Source organism: Pseudorca crassidens, chromosome 9 (assembly GCF_039906515.1).
Source record: "Pseudorca crassidens isolate mPseCra1 chromosome 9, mPseCra1.hap1, whole genome shotgun sequence".
NCBI lineage: Eukaryota > Metazoa > Chordata > Mammalia > Artiodactyla > Delphinidae > Pseudorca > Pseudorca crassidens.
In genome coordinates, this window is record NC_090304.1 from 6,272,945 (window position 1) to 6,278,944 (window position 6,000).

The following is a 6,000-nucleotide window of genomic DNA, read 5'->3' on the forward strand; positions in this document are numbered from 1 at the left end:
ATCCCCTTCTCACAATGTTCTACTTTGTGGTTTATGTATTATTCTGATGCCAGGGAACAGGCTTTACGGTCAAGTGCTCTCTTGCCTAACTGATAAACTCTAGCCTTCACTTGGTCTTGGCCATTGGGCACTGCACCTGCTGCAGAGATGATGTTCTCTGGTGAGTGGAAGCTGTGGTCTTGGTATAGACAAAGAGCAGTGATTGCTTCGTGGGGAGCTCAGTGGTGGCTCCCACTTCAGCTCTTCCTGGTATATCTGAGCCTCTATCGGGTCCCTGGCTTGGGCCACATACCCCCTCAGCCTCTGCTGTGGGGTGCTCACCCCCTACCCTGCAGCAGTCCCTGCAGGCACCCAGTTCTCAGCTCACTCTCACTCTCCTCTCAGGGGCTGGGCACCAAGGAATTTTTCCGATTTCCTCCAAAGGTCGACAAGCCAAGGAGACTTGGGCTTAGGGGGTGAGAAGCCTGGGAGTGGTGAGGAGATGGAATACATCTCAGACCTACTTTGCCTACACAGGTGACGGCGCTACTTCTATTCTGTGGCAGTTGCCCTTGTGGACACAGGGTACTTTGAAAGGCTGTGTCTCCTCAGAGTTCCAGGAATGAAGTGGAGCATGAACCCCCTCTGTCTACTATTGTTTGGTGGGGGGGCACAGAAAACAAAACCCCACTGTTGCACCTAGTTGTTCTTGTACAACAAGAACAACTCTCTTGTTCTCCTTTCCCAATCTTTTTCAGTTTTGCTCCAAGCTCAAAAAGGATTATATTTTCTCTGTGAAGGGGAAACTCGCATGTTCTTTCCAATTCGACAGTTGATGGCATAAACTAAACTTTAGGTTCAGCAGGTTCTGGCTCTTGAGGTGTCTCTTGGATTAAAAAAAAAAATCCCTCTCAAGAACCTGGCTCTTACAATTAAGAAGACTGAAGCTTTCAAGAACATCTTCTCTGCAATAGATTTTAAAAGGTCTAGTTAAGAGTTCAAAAACCAAGACTTTGATCTTCTGTATCATTTCTATGCAGAGGGCAGTACATCTAGAAAGCGCTTGCCGCTGCTTAAGTGATGGGGGATAGATTAGGGGTAAAAGAAATGGAAAACACATTGTTTGGTATGAAAACATCCAGTTGCTTCTGTTTACAACAAGGAATCACCTTCTCCCCCAAGGTCTTTTCCGTTTTTCACTGATTTGTTGCACAGGTATCTACATGTCTGCTCTGCAGAGGATACAGCTGTGATAGGGATATTCTCTCTTCCCTCATGGAGCTCATCCTCTAAGAGGAAACACGACCAGTGGGCAGTAACGGTGCAGTACGGAGTGATACCAGAAGGCCCCTGCCCCAGACTTGGAGCCCAGGGAAGGCTTTGTGTGAAGGAAGCAACAGCGAGAACTTTAGACTTTATCCCAAAGGTGTTGGGGAGCTACTGAAGTGTTTTCAGCAAAGAAGTGATCTGTCAGATTGTTGTGTTAAAAAGAGCACTCAAGCTGCAGAGTGGTAGATAAAATGACCCAGGAACAATGCATAGAAGGAGAAAAGGGCCTAGAACAAAACACCATCACCAACAATAACAACAAAATTACTTGACAAGCAGAAGAGGAATTCACAAAAGAAACAAAGGAGGGACCACAGGGGCTGAAGGAAAACCAGGAGAGTGTGGCAACCCTAAACCAAAGGAAGAACATTTCAAGAAGCAGGCACAAGTAGAGTCCATTGCTGCCGAGAGAAATGGTAAGATAGTAATTGGAAGTTGACACTGGTATTTAGCAATAGGATTATTGACGACCTGGTTGAAAGCAACTTTAGAGGACTAGAAGCTATATTGCATTGGATTAAATCAATTGCATCAAAGCCTATCTATCCCCTTCACTTGCCGTCTGTCTCTACACTGATATCTTCCAAATGCATATCTTAGTCCAGACCTCCTCTTTTTTTTTTTTTTTTTGGCCACGCCAGCAACATGCGGGATCTTAGTTCCCCAACCAGGGATCAAACCCGTGCCTGCTGCAGTGGAAGCTCAGAGCCTTAACCACTGGACCGCAAGGGAATTCCCTAGACCTCCTCTTCGAGCTCCACACCCAGATATAATGGATGACTCAATGTCTCCAAGACCAACACTCTCTCCACCCAAACCTCATCTCGGCAAATGGTACCTCCCTTCCTCCAGTGGCACAGTCCATCCATGAAAAACCCTTTTTCCTCACGACCACCCCTATATCTAACCCATCACCACATCTTGTCAATCCTTTCTACCTATGTGTTCCTCCATCTCCACTGCCAGCATCCAAGTTCAAGCTACCATCTCCTCTCTCACCTGAACCACGGTGGTAGCCTTCTAACTGGTTTCTCACATCAAATTATATACCCCTCTAACCTGTTCCCCACACAGCAGCTGGAGTAATCTTTTAAAACTACAAAGTTGATCACTTCACTTCCTTGTTTCAAATCATTCAATAGTTGCCAGGACTCTAAAGGTAGAAACCTAAATTCTTTAAATGGCTAGTAAGCCCTGCATGATCTAGCCCTTGCCTATCTTCCTAGCCAGCATTCACCACACAATTCCTCTGTCTTCCCTCTCACTGTCCCTCTCTCTGTTTCTCACACCATGCCTCCTGCAGTATCACACACTCTGTGTCCCTGTAGCCAAGAACATGGTTCAAATGTCAGACTGTCTGAGGTAAAATCCTAGTTCTACCCCTTCCAGGTTCAATGACCTTGGGCATGTCACTTAATGTCTCAATGCCTCCGTTTCCTCTTCTGTAGACTGGGGTTAAAACTTACCTCTTAGAGTTGTTACAAGAAGGAAATGAGATGTTCTGTGTAAAGTATAGAAACAGGGAATTCCCCAGCAGTCCAGTGGTTAGGACTCAGTGCTTTCCCTGCTGGGGCCTGGGTCCCATCCCTGGTCAAGGAACAAAAATCCTGCAAGCAAGCCGTGAGGCACAGCCAAATAAATAAATAAATACATAAATAAAGTATAAAAATATTGTCCCCAATTAATGTTAGCAACTGCTAATATTATTCCCTGTTCCCTGCCTGGTTAATGCTTCTCATATTTCAGATCTCAGCTCAAATTATCTGCGTGACGCCTCCCTCTGCTCCCACCTGCCCACCACACCGCCAACTCCCTAACCAGGTTATGACTCTGTTAAATTCTCACATAGCATCCTGAACTTTTCATTCATTCTACAGTACTTTGTGATTATATACCCGAGGGATTATTTTATTAATATCCATCAGCGCTACCAGCCTGTAAGCTCCAAGAGGACAGAGACAGTGTCCATTTTACTCATTATTAGATCCCCAGATCCCAGCACAGTGTCTGGCATATAAAGCAGGTAGGTTTTGGATGAATGTTTGATTGAAAAGGAGGCAAAGAAGCGGAGCCAATGAGTTCAAATGACTCTAGAAGACTATCATCATAAAGATTAAGGGCAAGACATGGAGAAGGATCTGGTTTTCTTACTACATTTTTAAGCTGGCAGATACTTGAGCATGTTTAAATGCTGATGGGAAGGAGCCAGAGGAGAGGGAACTCACCAAAAGGGATGAGAGCCGTGGGGCTGTGCGAGGGGATGGGACTTAGGGCAGGAGCAGGAAGAATCAGTCTCAGACAGAAGGAGGGACACCTCTTCCATGGTATAGGAACGAAAGCTGAGAATTCAGCTGTGCCTGTAGGTTTGGTGGCAGGAAGTCCTACCAAGAACTTTCCATGAATCTTGGTAATGTAAGCAGCAAACCTGGATTTATCCGAGAAGCTCAGCATATTTGGTGGACATCACTCCATTCACTTTTGCCACTCATGTAAAAAGAAAGCAGATATTTTCTTCATCATTGACTGTACTAACGCACTACAGAGCAAAATAACAAGTTTCCAAAGCAACTCAGTTACAGAGCTGAGACAAGCGATCTCAGTGTTCTCTTTATTGAACATGCTTCCTCCCCAAATTGGGAAACAGTATGGTAAAATGATAATATGGTAAAATAATAGCTGGCACTAGTTGAGTGCTTACCACGTATGGGGCACTGTTCTGGTAATTTATCTGCAATAACTCATTTGATCCCCACATTACGATGTGGGAGCTGAATTCCAGGGAGGTTAAGTAACTTGCCCAAGGTTAACAGGTGGAGGTGGCAAAACTAGGTTTTAAACCCAGGACACCAGGACTTCCCTGGTGGTCCAGTGGTAAAGAATCCGCCTTCCAAAGCAGGGAACACGGGTTTGATCCTTGGTCGGGGAAGTAAGATCCCACATGCTACGGGGCCACTAATGCCGGGCGCCACGACTACTGAGCCTGGTCGCCTCAACAAGAAAGCCCATGTGCAGCAAACCACAGAGCTCGCGTGCCAGAACTAGAGAGAGAACCCGCACGCTACAACTAGAGAGAAGCCTGCACGCCACAACAAAAGATCCCTCATGCCTCAGTGAAGATCCTGAGTGACACAACTAAGACCCAATGCAGCCATAAAAAAAATAATAAAATAAAATAAAATAAACCCAGGAGTCTGACTCCAAAATTGATACTTTAAAATTTTTTTTTATTTTATTGAAGTATAGTTGATTTTCAACGTTGTGTTAATTTCTGCTGTACAGCAAAGTGATTGTTGTACATATATATATTCCTTCTCATATTCCTTTTCATTATGGTTTATTACAGGATACTGAATACAGTTCCTTATGCTCTACAGTAGTACCTTGTTGTTTATCCATTCTATATATAATGTTTTGCATCTGCTAATCCTAAACTCCCAATCCATGCCTCCCCAAAATTGATGCTTTTAACCACTCTTCTATACTCCCTCTCTAGCAGAGGGGAAAGAACATATGAGGAATCAGAAGACCTGGTGTCTCTATTACGAACTAACTCTATGTGCTTGGGCATTCACTTAGGTGTCTGAGCATCAGTTTGCTCATCAATAAAATGAGAATGAGAACATTTACTTTATGAGGCTTTTAAAAGGGTTATGCGATGTTGAAAAGGGGAAATCACTATATACAAGATATTATTGTCATGTTTATCATAAGATCTAATATCCTTGTCTTCTAGTTGGGTCACAATCTAATAGGCTATCATGGAGACCCTCGGTTCCCATAACCAGTACAGCAGCAGCAGGTTGGCTGATTCTCATCCCATCAGCTTTAACATCCCTGACCAAGTCTCCTTGATGACCAAAAGCACACCTCGGTGCTCCCTTCCTCCTGAATGCACTCACTACTACCTTTGGGAACAGCTGCAGCTTATGCCCTCACTTCTTTGATTTTGTTGCCTGAGGAGTGACTGTTAAAAAATAAGTAGACTGAATTACAGCTAACAGTGAAGTGCACTCCGGAAGGCCAAGTTCCAGTTTGGTGGTAGAATCCTGGTTCCAGTTTAATGGTGGAATCTGACTATCAGAGCTGGGAGAGAACTTCAAGTTCTTCTTTTAGTGCAACTAACACAACAACCCCTCTCCCAACCCATTTTATAGACTAGGAAAACTGAGGCCAGGTAGGTGAGATGACACAACTAGTTTGGATTGGTAGCAGGCTTTTTTTTTTTTTTTTTTTTACCTTGAAAATGTTTTCAAGTGGGTTTAACACAAACGATTTCACCTTACCAAAATCATATCTGGAAAGTACTTCAAATACTTACATATTTGTTTCATTATGTATACCTTTTCAGAAAGGAGCCAAATCCTAAAATGTCATTACTCATAAATAAACAAAACCTTAAACCAATAATTCAGGCAAAGCCCATTCTTCACATTGCCCTTACTTGGCCATTTCAAGCATTTCTCAGGTAGAAACAGGCCCACATCTTCAGGGGCAGTAAAATCTAATGGTTCAATTCAGACTGCTCTGTACAAAGCTCAGTCTATTATTACTAGTTCATCTCTTAGCTTAGTCTCCTAGTCTGAAAGAACTGTACCTATCTCTTAGAGCTGGAGTTGGGGAGGGGGGGGTCACATGAAATAACACACTTTTAGCACCTACCTGGCACTCTATAACTTTATGATTTGGGCATAA